The sequence below is a fragment of the Schistocerca americana genome, chromosome 3 (genome assembly GCF_021461395.2).
Source record: "Schistocerca americana isolate TAMUIC-IGC-003095 chromosome 3, iqSchAmer2.1, whole genome shotgun sequence".
Lineage (NCBI taxonomy): Eukaryota > Metazoa > Arthropoda > Insecta > Orthoptera > Acrididae > Schistocerca > Schistocerca americana.
In genome coordinates, this window is record NC_060121.1 from 719,727,518 (window position 1) to 719,750,766 (window position 23,249).

Sequence of the window (23,249 nt, forward strand, 5' to 3'; positions counted from 1 at the left end):
CCGCGCTAACGAATATATCGAAAGGGAAGCTCGTCATCCCAGACGGTCGTAGTTCTTGGTTGGTGCAGGCCGTTATCCTCTGTTCTGCGGATATTGCCGTCATTTTCATGTGCTTGGTAAATAAAAAATAGTAACAATGGATTGCACAGATTTGATCGGCAATACAGCTGTGGGTATTTCGGTTGGGATTTCATACCATCTCGATCGGTACTGGGGATAAAGCTAAACATTCTTTCGCTATAGATAATTTGTGTGGCCCCTGCGTGGGCTTCAGTCATATCAGTCCTGCTAGCCACTGCACATCTTAAAGTAACTCCCACTGCAAATACTCTCTAAACAGGGACTGGACGATTTATACATATGTTCCTTTATGTGTCAATTACTTCAGTTACTTGCGTTATTTGCCTCGGCTTGCAGCAAGACGTTTCCGTTGTAGGTTTGGTTCAAACTGAGGTGACCCAAGTCCTAATATCTTGTCGGACAAACCTTTTTGTTTTTTGCGGCGAAGTACAGCAACTCGAAGTAGCATGGACTCACTGATGTATTCTAACCCATCAATGTTCGATGGGTGGCCAAATCATTCTCTCAAACTGTCTAGAATGTTCTTCAAACTAAACATCTACATCTACATTTATACTCCGCAAGCCACCCAACGGTGCGTGACGGAGGGCACTTTACGTGCCACTGTCATTACCTCCCTTTCCTGTTCCAGAAGAACGACTGCCGGAAAGCCTCCGTGTGCCCTCTAATCCGTCTAATTTTGCATTCGTAACTTCCTCGGGAGGTATAAGTAAGGGGAAGCAATACATTCGATACCTCATCCAAAAAACGCACCCTCTCGAAACCTGGACAGCAAGCTACTCCGCGATGCAGAGCGCCTCTCTTGCAGAGTCTGCCACTTGAGTTTGCTAAACATCTCCGTAACGCTATCACGATTACCAAATAACCCTGGGACGAGACGCGCCGCTCTTCTTTGGATCTTCTCTGTCAACGCGACCTGGTACGGATCCCACATTGATGAGCAATACTCAAGTATAGGTCGAACGAGTGTTATGTAAGCCATTTGCCTTGGTTTGCAGCAAGAGGAATGACGCGATCAACTGTGGCCTGGTGACTTGGCGCATTGTCATCCATAAAAATTCTATCATTGTCTGGAAACATGAAGTCCTTGAAGGGCTAAAAATGGTCACCAAGAAGTCGAGCATTAACATTTTCAGTCAATACCCGTTAAGTTGGACCAGAGGACTCAATCCATTAAATGTCAACGCAGCCCACACAGCCACCACCAGCTTGTACAGTACCTTGTTGGCAATTTGGATCCATGGTTTCGTGGCATCTGTGCCACACTCAAACGCTACCATCATCTCCTATCGACTGAAATCTGCACTCATCCGAACAAGCCACGTGTTTCCAGTCATCAAGGGTCTAACTGATATGGTAACTAGCCCACGGGAGGAACTATAAGCTATGTCGTGCTGATAGCAAACGCAGTCGCGTTGGTCGACTCTCGTCGCAGCCCCGGGTACGTTCGTCGTACGTCCCACACTGATTTCTGCAATTATCCCAAGGAGTGCTCCTTGGCTTTAGCACTGTCAACTCTACGTAAACACCGCTGCTCTCTGCCGTTAAGTGAAGGCCGTCAGCAACTGCGTTGTCCGGGATGTAATGCTGAGATTTCGTTTCTTAGGTACGTTCTTCATACGTTGCATTTCCAAAAGACTTCCGAAATGAAGTGTCCCAGGCGTCTACCTCCAACTACCTGCCGGCCGCGGTGGTCTCGCGGTTAAGGCGCTCAGTCCGGAATCGCGCGACCGCTACGGTCGCAGGTTCGAATCCTGCCTCGGGCATGGATGTGTGTGATGTCCTTAGGTTAGTTAGGTTTAAGTAGTTCTAAGTTCTAGGGGACTGATGACCACAGATGTTAAGTCCCATAGTGCTCAGAGCCATTTGAACCATTTTCCAACTACCTTTCCGTGTTCAAAATCTATTAACTCGTGTGTGCACCCATAATCACGTCGGACGCCTTCTCCATATAAATCACCTGAGTATAAATGATAGCTCCGCCAAAACACTGCCCATTTTACCATGCCCAGGCGATACTACCCCCATTTGTACATGTGCATATCCCGTGACTTTCATCACCTCAGTATAAGCACGGTTTGAGTAACCGTTTTTAACAGGCTGCCTGGCATTTCCATGTCTTTCGACAGCAATATATTTACGAGATCTGTGTCTATTCTGTTCTACAGAATTCCCCTTTTGTTCCATATAATGTTTCTTTTTAGATATCAAGACCCCCTGCTAGAAGAAACGGAGTTCTTTGTCATCTACGGTCAAAAGAACAGGAAATTAGCAGATGAGGCCCTTTCAGTTAATAGGCAATCGTTGGACAGACAGCTTCACTAATTCCTCAACTTTATCGCCATTTTCAATGTGCCAAAGCAATAGTATTTAAGTAGCACAGAGCCATTGCCGGACTCCCATAATATATAGTCCGCGTGAAACACAAAGGAATACCCAGGCATGGTTCAGTTAACTCCACAGTTTACAAAATGGTTGAGAGAAAAATGTAGAATATAGTCTATATCTGCGAAACGGCTCATACATTGAAGATCGTGTGTAGCTAAAACCTCTCCCACGTTGATAATAACGCAAAGAAAACACACAAACTTTAATCAATAACACAAGCAATTTACAGCTGAATTCCAAACTAAGCTCTCTCTGCATCGTATGGAAAACCAAGAAGAGCCTGTGAAAATATTTTTTGATACTAAGTGCTTCTGGCTGTATCTCCAACACGTGGCTCATCACACGAAGAAATAATCTCGAATTTCATTAACATTTGTATCCACTGTCTGTTCCAGAATAGCAAGCCAACTCTGTTTCAAAACGTAGGAAGAGAAAAGAAAGTATCTTAAAAACATTTTTTCGATCTGGAGTTCATCTGCCAGAGAGTCCCAACAGTTGGATCATTACGCAATGGAAATAGTCACTTTGTATGACATATTCCTACAAACATATGTGTAAAAAATATACATTTTACGAAGAACACTTCGTTTCGTTTATTGTGTCCATAACTACGACGACAGACTGCAACCGTACAGTCAGTGAAACGAAATCACCTTCCGGAGTATGTTAAGTCTCAATCTTAAAGTAGTTGGAATACCGAACAAGCATGAAACAGTATGAGCGAGAAACATATTTCTACCATTTGAGCAGTAAAAACCAAGATAATCAACACCTTGCTTGAAAGGTCGCTTTGTAACCCACGATCCAAAAACATTCTAAATTAGCGCAGAAGCCACTTACGACTTTAAGTAAAAATTCTACACGAATTCAGTGAGCAACTTGAGACACCCAAAGAAAAGTTACCAGCTTCTACAGGATTCTAACACCATGCGACTTCCTTCACTCTAACGGTGTGTCGAAGTGTCCTCTCTCTCTCTCTGTCTCTCTCTCTCTCTCTCTCTCTCTCTCTCTCTCTCTCTCTCTCTCTCTACCATCCCTGGGTCGACAGACGACGCTGACTGCCCACTAGTCCCTCAATCCAAATGGTTCGCATTTCCGCCAGCGGAGACACATAATTAACGGTTACTGCCAACTTTTACTAAGCGGCCTGTCACAACTTCTCTGGCCAGCGATTGTGCGAGGGAACGCAGAGCCAGAGGCACACTACCGTGTTACTTTGAAACTACTGGTGAGGCTGTTAGCGCTAACTAAATAAGGATCCCATCTATTGTTATTATGTTGAGCAGAAAAAAGACAGGAACGAAAATGCATTGAAATCTGCAAAATGCCAGTTATTTCTTAGATCGAACTGATCAATTTCGTCTTTATCACTTGTGAGAGTTTAATCCAGACTGAGTTATAAAACGGGTCAGCACATTAATAGCTGACGCGTTTTACGTGTGCCTGTAAATGTGGCGGAAGAATCTAGTACCTCAGATGACATAATAGCTAAAAGTGATACGGTAAAAAAACAGACGTTTAATGATAATGACAACGAAATCTTATGGCTATAATGACAATACTGAATTTTCGGATTTGTCTAGACATAAACTTTCAAATAAACTAAGAATGCCACTAGGGTTTTTCTGTAAATTTACTTTTGAACTTTCAGAATGTATTCACATGAAGACATTTGTATGCGATGCAGAAAAGGGAGGGGAAGATGAATTAAATTTCAGCCAACAAACACACGCGAATAAATATGTGTAGGAATAAGTCCCTATGCGTGGAAGGGTTTGAGTACGACGCTGACAGGTATTCTTCAAGTTGAGCAGTGACAGCCACCTACATTATAACTGCTATTGCTGTCAACGGAGGATTTGATCTTACAGTTGAAAGTGTTATGGAAAGACGACAATTTCAAAATGTGTGGTTACATGATCGCATGAACGGGAAGAGTTTGGAAAGGCTTTCTCCTTGTGTGAAATTCGCATAATCCTGGTGGAGTCGCCACACTTTCATGAAAGAACCTAATCATTGTCTGTCGTTGATAGAGTACTGGTTATATCTCCAAATAAAATGTTTCCAGAATTATTGTTTGTTTAACATTGATACAATCACTCAAATATGTCATATTAAGACAAATTAGATACCGTATTTACTTCATCGACGAGTATATCTTCGGATTAAAACATAACCTTTTCCGACGCGTAACTTTATGAGAAACAAAATGTTCAGAGAAGATCTGAGGTTTATTATTCTAAGCCAGTTGTTAATGATCGTGAGGCTGGAAACGTATCGAGTACATGAAATAAAAGTGTAAAGTGCCGCAAAGTTACTGATGATGGAGCGGTTTAATTGGTTTATTCCATTTCGTAACTAAACCTCTATACAGGATTCACGTAAGCTGAATTTATGTACTGGCACTGAAATTAGTTCCTTTAACTAGAAAATTAACCATTTTTTTCCAGTGAAATTTCCTTTCTTGGTGGACGACATCTCAACTCAGTCAAATATTCGAGTAATGATCTATATCGGAAGCACTTAAGACAAATTCAAAAATCCAACTAAAACCGTGAAAAGTAATTCATTTTGTATTTTAGACCGATGAGCTGCCAAGTCAAAGGTTTTTCCAACCAGAGTTCGACTATTATACAGGATACCGTTCACATCAGGTTTATAGTGCCGAACTAATCTCATTTTAAACTCATTTGTCTCAGTACGAATACTGAATTTTGAAAGTGAAACTACGTTCTTGTCTTTTGTTGTGTGGGAGTTATTTATGAAGATAAAAATACAGCAAAATATAGGAATTATGTGTAATAATTCTTAGTATCAGGATATTACGGATAATCATTCTAAATAACTTTTACTTCTTTATTTATCAGTGAATCACAATGGGGAAAGCTTATTCTATTAAATCAAAAAATGTTGTAACAGCTTCTAATCATTTGCGCGAAACGCATGTCCGTAGTTTCCCCTTCTATACAACACCTTGGTGATAGCGATTGTTAAACTATTTTGCATCTTCATTATAAAATGAAAGTCGTTGAGTTGCAAAATCCTTAATTAGCGGCTCTGTGTGTCAAAAATTTACAAACTGAAATGTTTTTATCCATCATATTGCATCTGTTATTTTGTTTTTGGAATTATCGATGGCAGGTTCAAAATATCGACTCAGAAACTTACTGCTTACCAGTTTTTAACCGACCAAACAACGCCATTATTTATTTGCCAGTGTTCTGTCTTTGTATCTCAGTATGCGGTGGTAGCATTGACTCATTTTCAAAGAGGACTTCACTCTATTACATGTAGATTACTGTTACTGTAGGCTACAGCACAAGAGTAAATATTGAAACTCAAAACTTCCAACAACGCTACCCCCATAACAGAAGAACAGGACAGTCTAAGAGATATGGATTGTTGGGCAGAGAGACGTTAAGTAGTGATAGGGATGATGGTGTTATTCAAAACGTATTATAAGCTGGTCTTAATTATACGGGTGATCCCAAAAGGCCGTCCGGTGAGGCCGAGCGGTTCTAAGCGCTACAGTCTGGAGCCGCGAGACCGCTACGGTCGCAGGTTCGAATCCTGCCTCGGGCATGGATGTATGTGACGTCCTTACGTTGGTTAGGTTTAAGTAGTTCTAAGTTCTAGGGAACTGATGACCTCGGAAGTAAAGTTCCATAGTGCTCAGAGCCATTTGAACCATTTGATCCCAGAATACACGGACAAAATTTTACAAGTGATTCAGACATATATTCTGAGTACCTTAATACAAGAGATTCGCCGTCTTGTGTGAACAGTTGCAGAGTAAAAATGTGAGTATAATTTGATTGCTTTGCTACCTCAGTACACCATACTTAAAAACGTCTGTAATATGCCAATTCCAAAACACGAAACACAGAGTAATGCAAGAACCCTCAGATTCAGACCTGTGTACTGGTATCTACAACAATTATTTTAACTAATTAAAAACCATTCATATGACTACTTTTAATTTGTTTTCGTAATTTATTCTGCTGGCAAGAAAAAATACGAGCGCATTTTGAATATAGGTAAAAAATTATTTAGCAATATTCATTACCGAAGTTATTGTCTTCATTCGATACATTTCGTCGTCTCTATTGTTTCTCACTGTCGAGAAGCAGTCTCCTGCTTGCCGAAGCACATTATGGCAGTTTTGTTCACAATATGTACGAGAAATAATTTTTTCCAACCAAAAGGAGCATATAATTCTCTTCATTCTGACACAGTAGGATTTTAATATAGAAACGTGTCTGAAGCTCAGAATACATCAAACACACAGTAAAGCAACTTCCCTCCAACTACATATAACAGCGACCTCTCACAACGGACTAAATAGGACAAAGTTCTTATACATATCAAAGTTATTCTTCTGGGCAATAGATGACTCAAATATTGATAATATTTTCTTTGAAGTTGATTTTACTGTTTATGAATAAGTTTTAACCTCAGTATCTTCAAATAAAATTAATGCTCAGTAATTAAATTTGCCGTTGACGTTCGTGGAGTCATAACACCTGCTTTTGTTCACTGCCACTGCCTGCCGTCAAGGTGTGAGGTCTGAAGATGGTCATTAACTAATTGAACCAGTTACGTCAAAATAAGGTTTCTTCGCCGTCGAGACTGTATGTGTTCATTTTTAAACTCATCATTCATTACGCCACATTCGTATTCGAACAAGCACTGGCAATTATTGTACAAAACCACTTCATTAATATCGTAACAACCAAACGAAATACAGGACTACAGTTTCAGTTTTATTGGTTTGTATTTATCGCACATACCGAGTACTCCATAGCATGTCGAAAGAAGGGCCATCGACCAGTTCCAAACTGTGTGATGTGGTTCACGTTGTTGCGGGAGCAGGAAACAATACCGGCACTGTGGCACTCGTCCGTTGCATTCAGAGAGCCCTTGAACGAGGCGCATATTGGCCAACTCTTCGTCGGTAAATCCATTCATACAATTAACACTGTCAGAAAAGTACTCCTATGACATAATCTGGCGAAACAAGCTCGTTGTCAACAGGAAGTGCTGTGAGTAAATGTAAAAAGTTAGAAACATTCTGTCGCATTAAAACTGTTTGCTGATACGGGAGTCGCAGTTGGGACTTCTGTCTTTCACGATCAAGAACTGCAGCGACTGACCCCCACAAGCACTACTGACGACCGGTTTTTACCGCCGTGATTCTGCCAGTCCTTTGTAGACGGTCTCCTGCATATCTCGAGAAGGTCCACTGGGCATGCTGGAGAGCCCTTCCTATGAAATTTGGAAGGAGACCAGTAATGGCGGAAATAAATCTGTGCAGGCTAATCATCCTAAGTCGATCTTAGATAGCTCAGTTGGCAGAGCACTTCTCCACGGAAGGCTAAGGTCCCAGGTCCCAGTCTCAGTCCGGTGCACAATGTCAGCCGGTCTGGAAGATTCAAATCAGTGAACACTCCACTGTAGAGTCGAAATGCATTCTGCAACAAGATTGGTTTCAGACCCTACGTGATACATAGTGCATGCCGTCATTATTTGCAATGTTGTAGAGGTTGTTTCAATATTGCAGAGATATGAAGACAACTTGGGGCAAGGAACCAAAAAAAAAAAAAAAAGCGGTTGCACTATAATGATACACTGAAGAGCAATAACCGCTTCTGACAATTTATATAACAAATATTACCAAATTGGGCATTTTGTCGGTATATTTTGGGCTTAATCGGCATGACTAATTTGGAGGAATAGAAATGATTGAGGTGACACAATGTTCATTATATTTAAAAAAAAATTTAAAATGTGGAACATATAATAACTTTCTCACTTTCAATGTACATGTACTTTCACGCTCCTTGGTTAATACGCTTACTATGGAGAGATATGTTCGTTTCCATGTCAGTATTCTTGGGATGCCAAGCGGTGACACCTCTGCGTTTTCAGAATGGTGATGCGGCCCTATGGACTGTCTTTCAATGTTAACAAAACTTGTCTAGCAAGTTAACATTTATTGGCTCTGATTTCTAGTTCAGTGTCTTTACGTCAGCCCTGGCTGGTGCATTGTGCCTGTTACGCTGGAATTCTGCTGACTCCTATTGTCGGCTCATCTTAACTGATTGGCAAGGCCATTACTCCAGGTGTTTAACTGGAGTCTCGAAGTACACCGTCTGGCAGTCTGTAGGCGAAGCTTTGGATTGAGAGTGTGGCCACACTGTATAGAGCATCCTCAAACCCGCTCTGTAAGATGACGATGATCCACTACGGCCATTGGGATGTACCAGTGGGTCGTAGCGTCGTCAGATGATCCTGGTCCCGCTGGACATGTACACCCTGGCACTCGAAAGTGCCTTCAGTGGTGATCGGGATCAGAGGCATTGGATAGCCCGCTTACCCAGCAATGACGACGACGTTACTGCAATAAGCACCACGAGATGGACTGCTTCTAGAAAAAACACAGTTTCATCATCAGCGATGTGATAGGTTGTGACCAAGACAGGTCGTGGTTACTTGGGTGTTACCATCTCAGGAACGGCAAGCAGCGTGTACATGAGAAGTCCGGCCTACTTTGTCGACCTGTTTTGCTAGAGCTACATGTGTAGATGAGCAAGGCTGTCAGGAAGTGGGGTTTAGATGGACAGTGGTGGGGATGAATACAGAGGAGGTAGCAAGAGATGATCAGCGACAGGAGGCGGAAGAGATGGATAGAGAGAGGGCGCAAGAGGAGTGGGATACAGACAGATGGATAGGAGGGGTGAGAAGAAGTTGTTAGATGGAAACATGACACAGAGAGGGATGGTTACGGAGAGAGGTGCGAGAAAGCATGTTGGATGAGTGGAGGAGCGGGAGAAGATGGAGAGCGGGAGAGCTGGTAGAGGAGATGGCCAGAGAGAGATGGGGCGGGGAAGAAGGTGTGGAGGTGGGGCAAGGAGATGAACTTAGAGAAAGGAGGTGGGAGGAGATGTACAGAGAGAGCGGAGGCAGGAGAGGATGGGATTATGGTGGGAGAGGAGGAGACAGCCGGTGTGGCTGAGCGGTTCTAGGCGCTTCAGTCTCGAGCCGCGCGACCGCTACGGTCGCAGGTTCGAATCCTGCCTTGGGTATGGATATGTGTGATGTCCTTCGGTTAGTTTACGTTTAAGAAGTCCCATTCCTTACAGATATGTGAGACTTGTGTCGCCTTTGTTTTTGTAAAGTATAAACAAGTAGTGTGGGATTTAGGTGGGATAGGGTTGGGTTCGAGGCTGCACTGGGATGGGCTCACTTTGACAAACTATATGCATTAAACAAAAACTTCTCCCACGATAAAATACAAAATAACTATTGGTCGAAATAAATTCAAATGTATGGCTCAGCTACTTGGAAACATTGGATATTAGAACAACATAATGAATTAAAATTTCTTCACAGCAGTACAAAAAACACTAAAATTGGGGTCAATAACAAGAACACAGACCATCAAAATATTCGGCCTCTTGGCTGGAGAATAAAGCAGAAAATGAAAAATATCCGTTAATCAAAACCAACTTAAAGCAAGTCCAGACTATGTCCCAATTCTGGCCCGGCGCTCCACCTTGACTCGTCAGACTCAGTACCATGGATTCTGGTGGAGCCTTTACCAGACGTCGCCCTACCTGCCGCTACGTTGTCCATACCTCCAAAGGCAGCCCACTCCCATCAAGATCGGCTGCCACCACCCAGCTTAGCGACGCACCGCGTTGACTCACGCAGATGCGTTGCAGCCCTCCAAACTGCTCCATGACGGTCATTACCCTGACTTCTGAGAGATGTTACGTCATTGACAATGGAGCAGGTAAGTGACCTCAGATGTTTGGCACTGCGTCTGCTCAACTCGGCACTACAAATGCCGCCGTTCCAACCTCTGTCCAACGAGATGCACCACTAAGGACTAAGGCCAAATGCCGGTGGGGGGGGGGGGGGGGGGGAGGGGGCACAGGAAGTGTGGCGGGCCTGCGAATTTTGAATTCATGGCACAGAGGAGTGTAATGGACATGTGTATAGAGCAGCGCCACGTGTATATTATAATGATAATTATGATGATAATGACAAGAGAAGTAAGAGGGTGAGACATTTTGACAGTATGTGGTCTACTCCCCTAAAACAGCACCAAGGAGGCCTCCGAGTTGAAGGTTCCCATACGGCAGATTACCATCAACAGTTTGACACACATTCACTTCATGATACATTACGGAGATGTCTGAATTCTAATACAGACACTGACACACACACTGATGATTACCAACTTCTCGCTTTTCCTCCTATTACCGGTCAAATGCTGGCAGTGAAAATTTCAGCCACCGTCAGGATTAGACCGGTTTACTTAAGAGTGGAGAGCCACAGCAGAAGCTTGCGTCTACAGGAATATACATTAACCTGCATTTAACACCAGTCGAATAGGACGTATGGATTTGTAAAATCATAAACAGGCGAACTTTGTAAGGAGTGAGAGTGTATGTTAATAGACTTTGCAGATGCTATTCTCGCTCTGTACGAGTTAGATACCAGAAAACGTGATTTATTTGGTAGGCATGTAGGAACGAGGTCTGATTTACTTGTCCCCAGCACATCACCAAGCCATAATTATTCTTACATAAGAATAACGATGTATGGATTTCAAATGAACTTTAATAAGACTATTCACTTCTACAACATTTCCAAATAACCAAATTAGCAACTGTAGTAGCCCTATTACGTTCATTTAAAATACGAATGCAGTACTTATGTTACGAATAATGTCCTCCGACAAAGAACAAGCAAGGAATTTTTTTAAGCAAAGACCAAATATCGTCAGTGGAGCTGAATGCACATTGGCTGGCAACAAAAGCACAGAGGTTGCCATGGAGTCTCTGACATTCCCACTTGACTAGGTTGCAAGCCGAAGTAGGGAGGAATGTATTTTCAGATTGTTTCAGCTCACAAAATATTTATAGACCCACTGTTAGCTTCCGCAAATAAATATAAGTTCATATCTTGATACACAAACGAAGTTCTGAGTAATGACAGCACCAAAAATATACTATAAGTCCTAAAGCACAAACAAAATTTTCTGCTTCTATTGGAAATAATTTTTAAGTCTTTATAAATCAAAAACGGTTGCACCACCCAAACTACAATTGCGTTCGTCTGCAGATATTAACAACATAATCATTCTGAGCGGAAAATCGTAGCTGCACGTCCTTCGTTCAAGCACGACATTAATAGTTCCATTCCATTCCACTCCTGTTCTACCCGACCATTACTATTAAACTGAAATAAAATTTGTATTCTGATTTCTATATTCAATAACAACAATAAATCTAAATAACTCGTTAAATTTGTGCTTTCACATCAAATAAAATGGTGTCTATAACATTGCTTTAGCTCCTATAGCGTGCTACAGATGGGCCTACATTTGATTTTGCGATTTTCGCAGTTACTATTATACGACAAGATGTCACGAAAAAAATGTATAAAAATATAATTGGCATAACATCCTGAAAGTCTACTGTTACGCGTGTAATAAACTTCCTGTTACGAAAAGTTAACTGTAAGTATGTCCGTCGCTTATCTCACATATTTAAAGTGACATAGTACGCGACCTGAGCGCCACCTGCCCTGGTCGCAGTGCTACCACGCAGGCCGATTTTACTCAGTTGCTTATGCGCTCTCCAACTTCCATGTACTTAATTTTATTTATCTGACAAACCCTACTCTTAGGGCTATATGTGATTTTGACTAATGGAGCTATGGAGATGTTTGTAAAAATGGCAATGACGTATTACTCCATGTTAATATAATACTGCCGACTTCTGAAGAAGATAGGTTTAAACTTATTGAAACCTAGGTAAAGACTACTTTATCTTTGCAACGGGTCGGCTGTTTTTAATCTAATTATATTTAAAGTAGTTTCTCGCGAGGTTAGTTCTAATATTAATTTTAAACTTAGCTAAATTTAAAATTAATATTAGAAGTAACCTGAGAACTGGTTAATTACGTCTGCAGTTAACACCGCGTCAACTTTCTGCGTTTCGTATTAATAATCTAACGTCTTGCAACTGAAACGGCTTGTATGGGTAGGTAGTTCAGAGTAACACGGGAAGGGGCGAGGGGGGGGGGGGATGGATTGCTTACATTTGCATCAGCGATGCTAAGTTTGGATTAAATAGCCGAATACGCATCTGCTGTAGCACACAGGTTCACAAACAATGAATGATTATCAAAATGTTGCACGGTGTGAAATGGTCCCCTTAACGCAATAACTCTGTAATCAGAATTACACTCATGAGAAGAAGAAAAGAAGGGATCGTCACATATAAGAAGGGAAAAATATTATTCTCTCTCACATCTTGCAGGCGCAACTCACAAACATGCTTGTTAGCTAACTATCGACCACTCTTACGAATAGTGGTGACAGTGTGAAAAAAATCACAGCGTAGTGAGGAACGGTCCACCAGCAATACTTCTGATGAATCGAAAGTCAATATGACTGATAAGAAAGACCCCAAAAATCTCCCTGATTAGACAGAATGAAATGGTTCAAATGGCTCTGAGCACTATGGGACTTAACATCTGTGGTCATCAGTCCCCTAGAACTTAGAACTACTTAAACCTAACTAACCTAAGGACATCACACACATCCATGCCCGAGGCGGGATTCGAACCTGCGACCGTAGCAGCCGCGCGGTTCCGGACTGCGCGCCTAGAACCGCTAGACCACCGCGGCCGGCTAGACAGAATCAAGCAAGCAAAACGAAACCTACAAAAACGCAACCCGTCGTGGCCTACCCACGTCCTTAGCAATAACAGCAGAAGATCCCCCTCGGTCGCTTTGGCGCACATGCCGGCAGTCATACTCAATGATAGAGACGGCGTCTAACCGACCGTCAGAGTCTTGGACTCGCTCGTCACTCCACATACTCTCCCTCCAGAGTATAGGCATAAAGAGGTCCAGTTCACGATCTTTAGGAGTAAGCGAAAGCCAAATGCGATAAATATGAATGTAGCCATTCAAACTCTTTCCCCGTCCTGTTGTAATTTTTCCATTTTCGTCTGAAAGCATGTCTTACTTCTGATGCCCACAGCACTCAGGAGTGCTACTCTCGCGTACAAAGAGAGGAGTAAACGGCGCTTTAAATTTTAAAAACATCCAATCATTCCATGTTTTAAGACTCTCGGTCCATCTCGCCTGCTCACTTTTGGGTGCCCTCGTCGCGTACAAAACGAGTGGGAAGAGGTTCGGTGTATTTGAAACACTTCAACCACGGCTCGCACAAGGCAGCGAATTTTTCTATCCCCTTGGGGGCGGCACTTCCCTACATGTCCAAACCGGCTCTATCCTTCGAGTGGTGGGGAGAAGTTTTCATTAAAATTTAAACACGCCCATGATTCTTTCGGTTTAGGTTCGGCGTTTTTTCGTGTTCTCCATGGAAGACACGTATTTTTAACTCTCGAAGTAGTGTTTTCTTTCTGGCTGGATGAATCTTCCGTTCCTTAATCGAGAAGATGTGCTCTTTAAACTGGAATTTTGTTACTTAATGCATCAACAGCAGTTCTCTAGATATCAGCCTAATCAACTAAAATGTGGGACGAATTTGTTTATAATATCGTATTTGAATGGTATCAGAACTACTAACTCTACCACATGCTGTTTCAACCTGTTGAGCGTGTATACGTGAAAATAGATAGTTAACATTAATTACTAGGTTTTTAGCTCGAGCGAGTATGTAAATAATAATTACTGTACAATGCTGGAATATGTCGCTCCTTATTGACTAACAGTTGGCAGCCAATCTGTCAATGTAGCTACTTGTATTCATTTGCAATGAATCTTACAGTGTTTATACTGATTATTTTTATTTAAGTTTCTATAAAAAATGGTTCGAATGGCTCTGAGCACCATGGGACTTAACATCTGAGGTCATCAGTCCCCTAACTAACCTAAGGACATCATACACATCCATGCCCGATTCGAGCCTGCGACCGTAGCGGTCGCGTGGTTCCAGACTGAAGCGCCTAGAACCGCTCGGCCACACCGGCCGCCTAAGTTCCTACAAATTTAACGTGAAGGATGAGTGATCTTGATCAACGAGCTAGTGCTTCTTTCAAATAAACTACTTCCGTTTGCTGTACCTGTCACTTCAGGTGTGTGTGTGTGTGTGTGTGTGTGTGTAGCTCTTTTAGGTCTTCTTTTAAATTACGTAAGAGCTAACCAACATATTTTCGCCGTTTTCCACCTAGCCACACGCACAGTTGGAATTTCCTGTGTGCTGCGTGCTCCATATCTGCCTCTGGACGGCCTGTCTGCCACTGACACTCCAGGCCGCTCTGGAATGTGACAGCTGCCGCCGACAGAGGCAGCGCTCCAAAGGGTTCTAGCTCTCCATCTCGCAAAGTCTTCCCCGTAGTGCCGTCCTTAGTGGTACGTACGGGCTCTCCATTAGGAGGATAGATAAAACAACCGGAGGCTGCACGTGACTTACGAAAGTGGAAACCTCGCCGGCATTCTAACGTAGTTATTTCTGACCGACACTCGTCTGCCTGAAATGCCGACCCATCCAAATGGAGACCAAACAAATTTTTTTACACCGTTAAGAATGTGTTGCTCATATTCAGACAATGCAGTTGATAGAGCATTGTAGAATTTTTCCCGTACTAAATTTCAGAATTTTTTCCTAATTACTGACGGGTTTGGGAAGTTAATCAGCTAATAAAACAGAGAAGAGTTCCGACTAAACTAACAGTTCGAGATAAAAGTTTATTTGTGACGTTGGTGTAAAATGGTGCTTCTGAAGTTGAGGGCAGTGCATGGGAATTGGATTAGAGGACTGAAGACGTGAAGAATTCATGTATGAATAACATCTTCTCGGTTGTCAACTCCCGTCAATTCGAATAAAACTTTATTCGAATTAACGCACCTTGAAAACCAAGAAGATTTTATTCAGACATGTCACCACGAAAGACTCCTAGAACACAAGAACTCATATAAGTATATATTGCTTGATTTCAGTCTGGGAAACCTACTAAAGATAACAGTGGACATTCCATTACCGGTCAGTAGCTGATGTTATAATGGTAAACTTTTTCTCAAATTGCACCTTTATTATGAGCGGAATAATGAGCGGAATTTGTGGATTCACTATTGGGGTAACGGATGGTCATGTGATTTTCAGTTCTGAGCGTTAAGGGCATTAAATACCCCTATTCTCTAGAGAGTCCTTCAGAGGTTTCCAATCTACTTAAGATTTATTGTTGCACCAGTGCATATGCAGTACATTCACAAATCCTTAGCACAAGCGGGTCTGAGATACCAGATACCGACGCACGCTGAAACACCCATACTAGTACGTCGTGTAGCCTCCACGGGCGGCAACACCGGCGCTGACTGTGGCATCCAGTATATCGTACAGACGGCGTAAACTATATGGGAGACGTTATTCCACGCCCGCTATAAGAGTTGTTGGCTGACGAGAAGCAAGAGCCACTTCTCGTCCCATCATATCTCACACATGCTCGATTGGAGACAAGTGCAGAGATCGTGCTGGCCAGGAAAGTTGCCGCAAGTCTTGCAGAGTACGTTGAGTTTTACAGTCAGGGTGTGGGCGAGCACTGTCCTGTTGGAACAACACATCACCTTCCTGTTGCATGAATGGCGAAAGAGTGGTTCTAAGAACATTATGCAAGAACCGAGCGCTGGCTAGCGTCCCCTCGAGAAACATCAAAGGTGAGCGAGAGGTACAGATTATCGCTCCCCACACCATGAGGCAGTAGATGGGACATCTTACGCACAAAAGGCCATAACTTGCATGCAAGTGCTGAATTTATCGATGAAGGGCACGGCGCGCCAGTCCATCTTCCAAGTGATGCTTTGACGGCATGCTGGGCACGTCGATGCTGCGGTGCGAGTGTAAGACGGGCTAGAGGTGCGCGTGCGCGTAGTCCTACTGCTTATAACTGTTTTGCAACAATTTGTGTTGAAATGCCTGAACTGCCAAGCCCACTTATCAGTGATGTGGTGACGCTATCTGCGCTGACTAGAAGTCCTGAAACTCGTCTAGTAGTGTGAGAATGTCCACAAGCCCACTGATACCAGCATCGATGTACAAATGATGCAACACGTCCAGCTTGTGCGTACAAATGACGCAGCACGTCCAGCTTGTGTGTAAATTCTCCGAAAGAACCAGCCCACACGTCGGAAGGCCACAATCGGACTACTTTCTGACTCAGTCAGATGGTTGTAGGAAGCAGAAGAGGGTCACTGTGGCATGGTTGCTTGCTTTCTTCACATGTTTGGACCACACTGGCTATGAGCATTCTCTGTTAAAAGATACGCAGATGGCGCTCCGGTAGCTACGCCTCTATGCAATCTGTTGGTGGGCAACATTGAGACCTTTATCACTACATCTACTATCCCTGAAGGGGCACATACTGTCATCGCATCAAAGTCGACCTTGTCTTTCCAGGTGTACGAAATTTTTCCAGCAGCTTATATACGAAGCCCGGCTCGGGTGAATGAAATTCGATGAGATTTCGATCGAGCTCTCCTCGGGTATTGTCAAGTGGTAGATGACTACTGCGACTGCCTTGCCTCGTGGCGTTATATACTCTTGCTGCTGGCTGTGACATGACTGGTGCTCACTGCTCAGCCAAAATGATTATGTTTTCGTCCTTAGTCCGTCGGGTTGGCTTTAACCTTGCGATAGCCGGTTTCCAGGATGAGCTGAGGTGCAAACCGCTGTCCTTATTGAAGGTGTTTTCAAATATATTTATTTCTGCAACTGCTTATTTAACGCTATCTCAGTACCTGTTCGTCCTCATAATGACAGATGACGTATGTTTCGTCGAACATAATACGGTGTCGACTCTCCAAAATACGTTTATTAAACTCCTGCAATAACCTTCAAGGCCCGCCAACTTCGACCAACAACCTCGGTAATCGCCTCTACGTCTAATCTCCGGTGAAGCGCTTGAGGTTCGCTCGCCTGTCAAACACAGCCGTTTGGTTGGTCTCCAGGAGATGCTGATAGCTCCAGGTGCAGCAGGTGACAGCAGATCACACTGTTATCTATTTTCGGTGACCAGTTTCAGCCAGTGTAGACCATATTCAGATCCAAAACCTCGTCATATCAACCGTTCTGCGTAGTCAATATTGATCATACATCTTTACTATATAAAAAAATAACTTTCTTGAAAGGTATTTTTCACAATTAATTTCTTTTCATCTGTCAATATTGAACAGTATATATATGATATGCACTTTGCACTGGGGTCTATTCTCGACACTACAACCGCTCTCCATGAGATCTTCCCAAATGAGTTTTTTCCAGTATTTATCTCTCTCTCTTTCTCTCTCTCTCCCTTTTTTTTAAATTTATTCTGCTGTGTGAGAGGAAGCAGCAGGCTTGCACAGAGCTTCCTGTTTGGTCTTTTCAGCCACATTGATTACAAGTTTATACTTTCCTCGTATCAGTATGTGTAGCAATTTCTGCAAAGAAGTCTTAGACACTTCTTCTCTCTCCTAAGTAGGCTCGTAAAATTTTGCTTTAGGATATTCCTCGATCTCAAAAACTACAAAAAATGTAAAATCAGCGCATTTATATGGAATCAATGAGCGTCAATTAAATATGAACTATTATCGTTAAACCATGAATTCTTACATTTGCCTAACATATGCTGGAACCAAAAAGATGTATCACGAAACAGGAACAAAGCATAAGCAATATCGATGTGCTAGAAGAGAGGAAAAACGTGGAAACTTGACACAAATATAAACTTCATGAGAGATTTTGAAACACAATACTGGAAATAGGAGTAGAGGATTTACTAGTGGAAGAACAGGTAGGATTTAGAAAGAGACCATCAATGAGTATTGCACCTTTATTTTACAAAACTTAATGAAAAGTAGATGGAATTAAATAAAAATAAATATATTGTCTTCACAGATTTTCAGAAAGTTTTCAGTAATGTGATCAGAGAAAGTTATGGGGAATAACGGAACTAAGACGTTACCTGAATGAGATTTTCACTCTGCAGCGGAGTGTGCGCTGATATGAAACTTCCTGGCAGATCAAAACTGTGTGCCGCACCGAGAATCGAACTCGGGACCTTTGCCTTTCTCGGTCCGGCACACAGTTTTGATCTGCCAGGAACTTTCATTTCAGCGCACACTCCGCTGCAGAGTGAAAATCTCATTCTGGAAACATCCCTCAGGCTGTGGCTAAGCCATGTCTCCGCAATATCCTTTCTTTAAGGAGTGCTAGTTCTGCAAGGTTCGCAGGAGAGCTTCTGTAAAGTTTGGAAGGTAGGAGACGAGGTACTGGGAGAAGTAAAGCTGTGAGGACGGGGGCGTGAGTCGTGCTTGGGTAGCGCAGTTGGTAGAGCACTTGCCCGCGGAAGGCAAAGGTGCCGAGTTTGAGTCTCGGTCCGGCACACAGTTTTGATCTGCTAAGACGTTACCCTTTACATCATATGTCAGCTACCAAAAGTGCGTATAAGGAAACATTGGTAACCTAATAGACGGCACGTAACCAGAAGCGATACAAAGTGGTAAGACAATTATACGCAGCGATGTTCCACATTTACACTGATGATGCAGTTCACATCTTGAATTCTAGGATGAGCACTGGATGCAAGTAAACCACTCGGTAAAACAACAACCACTCCGATATTCTAAGAATATTACATTGATTTTTGCAAGAGGTGATGATTTACAGTAAGAAAATTATAGACAAATCAAAACATGTAGAGAATATAGAATGAAACCATCTGCACTGGATCTAAGTTATTGAAATGTTGTGTAAAATAGTCAGTCAGAACTAAGACAATAGATAATGAGAAAATGAAAACACATTAACCACACCGCGTGAATATGAAGAAGATAGACAGATTAAGCTGAATAGATTTCGACGCATTTGTGGCACAGTTAATACAACAATGGAGCACAAGAGACGGAAAGAAGTAACACTGAAATTTTATTAAAGGGTCCCATTTCTGGCCCTATTATATGGAATAGTATAGTCGATATTGAAGAAAAAAACAAGGTAAAAAATTGAAGCAGTCAAAATGAGATTTTTTAGAGAGCTGAATGAATGTGACGTAACAGATAGAATACGAAATGAAAATATGGGAAAGGAATTAAAAATTTCGAGTGTAATAGAAGACTAAACTTTAAATCAAACTGAAAGGAGATAAAGACACACCGAGAAAATGAAGGGAACAATTGCAGGCAACAATTGGCCGAAACTAAAACTGCGGAATGATACTGAGACGAAGACATTTGGTCTTAATTTGGGACCGAAGGGATTTGAGAACTGCTCCACCAATTGTCTTACGGCCCGAAAAATCCTCTGAAACCCAGGGTAGAGCTTGTGGGGTTGCCACCTAGCTGTCAGCGCATAGCCTTCTTGTTTGCTATCTGCTCGGACATCCGGCTACTCTCTATTCATGTTTCACTCACTGCTTATCTTCTGCAGTTGCAGGTGTTCTGGGAGCGGTCACACAGTTGTTTGGTCTGAGTCTTTCGGCTGTCTGTGGTTTTGGTCTCAACAACTCAGGTTGAAGTGAACGGTGATATATCTCCTATTAGATCAAACAGCTCAGCTGGAAGCTGTGTGAAGTCCTCCGACTGTCGTAGCAGCTGTTGTCCTCAGTCTTTGTGGACAACGATGCCGCTTGGTAGCCCTGTGTCCGAGAAGATGTCGAGACAACCTTATTCTTTCATCCCCGGGCCACTCCTATGTTTCTGTTGTTTGCGCCGTTGGTAAGGGCTTTTGGCACTCGTGGTTACAGGTTTATCCTTCGCTCCGTTAACCGACTGCGATATTACTGGTATTGCAATCTCTCCCTGTCCCGCTGTGGCGTTAGAGTACGTCATTGCCTGTAGTCACACTACATGCTGACCACTCTCAGAAGTTGGTTTCCGCTTTTACACACTCTCAAAGGTCATTACCGTTTGGTAGTTAATCGGCACGTCAATGCCATGTGAGAAGTGAGCATCTGTACGTCTCCACCCGTCCTCTTCTGAGGGTGATGTCTTTTGGCCAAACCATCCCGCTTCCCGTTTGGATAAAACTGGCAGCTTCGATTGCTGGCAACGATGTTCCCCATAACTAATTGTCTACCAGCCTGTGTGTTCTGTTGTTAGCTGCTCAGCCGGTCTGACTCGTGCATTTGTGTTGCCACAGTATAGGGTCGTGTGTCCGAACCACAAAACCTAGGAGTCGCTGCTCCTTCAAGATATTCCTGTTCTGTTCATGCCATATCGGACAGGAGAACAGATACATGTGTGAGCTCGACTATTGAGTGGAAGCCACGTTGTTGGCTCCTTGACTGGATCAGCATGTTCTTGCTGGACTCAGCTTGCCATCATTTCTGTTGCAGCGGTTTATTCTGGCCCATCTTCGAACTGCTTCGAACTGCTACATTCCGCCTGTGCAAGACAGTAGGCTGTGAAATTGCAGCTGGTTTTTACCGTGATGTGTTTGCGAACCTCGCTTCAGGAATATACTCCCGAAGACGCTGAGCAACTACATCTTACACACGTGAAACCTTCTTCTCTTCTTCTGTTAACTCTCTCTCCCTGTCCGTAACCGGTTTCGCCTTGGATTGTAATATAGAAGGATTCCGCCATAACTTGTAGGAGCGTCTGCCACGCGGCTCCTGCCAACATGATTCTTCAACTTGATGACACCCACATCCCAGCTGCAGATTGACAAACTGGGGAAACTGTTCTCTTAGAGTGACTGTGTCAGTCTTCACGGCCTCTACACTTGTAATGACTATGTACGATAGATTTCCAGCATGTGTTGCTGCTGTCGGTGAATACTGAACGCGTCGGCCTCGGTTTTAAGCATCGAGGGTCTCCCCATTTCCCCGTCTCGAGAGGACACGATAGGTCTGCTCTTCAGCAAAGATGCCTCTCGATTGAGAAGTACAGTGTCAGCCTTGCAATGTTCTCGGCATAGCGCAACTGTCCGCTCAGGCGGGAAGTGGAGCCACTACACTCACTCTGTTACCTGATCGCCGAAATAGTGTGCCTGCTGGCCACCACAAAGCAGCAGAGTACGCTTGCTCTTTTCAATTTTTAATTTAAAGCTTTTGTAAAGCTTTTATTTAGTTTTGGTATTATTGCAGGGTGACTCAAAATGATGAGGAATTTTGGAACCTGTTGTGGCAACGGTGCGAGATACATGACTTTGAATGACATACAGAATGTTGCTCACCCTGTCCTACCACTTAGTAAACAGTAATGGAATGGTATAAATGGAACAATTGAATGGAGTGCAGCGTACCTTTGCGGCAAAAGCCTATTTCAAGAATGGAAATGTGGAAACCGCGCGTCGAGAATTTCATCTTGATTTCAGCATCGGACGGCACTGTCATGTTTTCTCAGCGCATGCAGTCAAAACCCGTGTCAGCAGTTTTGAGGAAAGGGGTTCTGCATTCAAGGAGCTATCTGTAGCGATATCCCGAACCGCTAGTGCAGAAGATAATACTGAGGCTGTGTGAACTGCTTTCGTAAGAAGCCCACAGCGCTCTGTTCGACTTCATTCAGTGTCTCTAGATTACCATCATTCGAGTGTTCGACGTATGCCGAAAGCAGGTTTAATGTTCCATTCCTATAAGCTGGAGATCGTTTAGCAGCTTCAGACTAACGATCCGTTAAAGCGTAGACAATATGATGAACGCATGTTAGCAAAAGTGCTCGGCGACGGCACTTTATTAGGCCACCTGTTGATGTCGGTCGAAGCTCACTTCCATGTCAGTTGCTTCGTCAACAAAAAGAAATTTCATTATTGGTCTCAGCAGATTCCGAGTCGCATTACAGCCTCCTACTTGAAGATGATGATGGATGTTAACAACTGTGACATCTGTTCGATGTGTTGCCATGATGGAAAGTTTTGTTGCGCATTAAGTGCCTACATTTTCTTACAGCTGGTCTCAACATGACGGAGCAGTAGCACAAAAACGGTTTAAATGGCTCTGACCACTATGGGACTTAATTGCTGTGGTCATCAGTCCCCTAGAACTTTGAACTACTTAAACCTAACTAACCTAAGGACATCAGACTCATCCATGCCGGAGGCAGGATTCGAACCTGCGACCGTAGCGGTCACGCGGTTCCAGACTGTAGCGCCTAGAACCGCTCGGCCACGCCGGCCGGCAGTAGCACATATGGGGCGAATATCGATGGGAACTGTGCAACTACTGTTGACACTGCATGGCCCACAAGACCACCTAACAGGACGGCGTGTGATTTTTATCTTGTTGGGCCATCTTAAGAGCGCCGCTTACCGTACTCGACCTGCTGCGTCAGAAGAATTTAAAGCCAGAATGCATTATAAAATCGCCAGGATTCTTATTGAATCAAATGGTAGAGCCATGCATAACATTCCTATCACGCTGCAGGAATGCGTACGCCGACGACAGAAATCAGTCACCAATCCCTTAATCAGGAAATTAGTTTAGTGGGTGTGAACTACAGCAGTGAGAAGTCGATTGGAGGCCAGTACATCTCGTAAGTTGCAACATCCCAGAGACTTTGGGTTGACCTGAGAGCTTGTGTAGTTGACAGCAAGATGGCATAAGAGGCTCCAGTGATGAGATTAGGGCTACCGTGCTCTCATGGACCCGAGTGCATGGAGGGAGTCCACTGTTTGGCGGAGTCAACAGTACCCCCTCCAAACTCTGGGAGACAATTGGTGGGCAGTCCGTAGATGGGGACTGTTGTTTTCAAACAACTTACGGAAACAACGGAAGACTTTCTTGGACCACTACCTCACATCCCGAAAGGTTTACCAGCA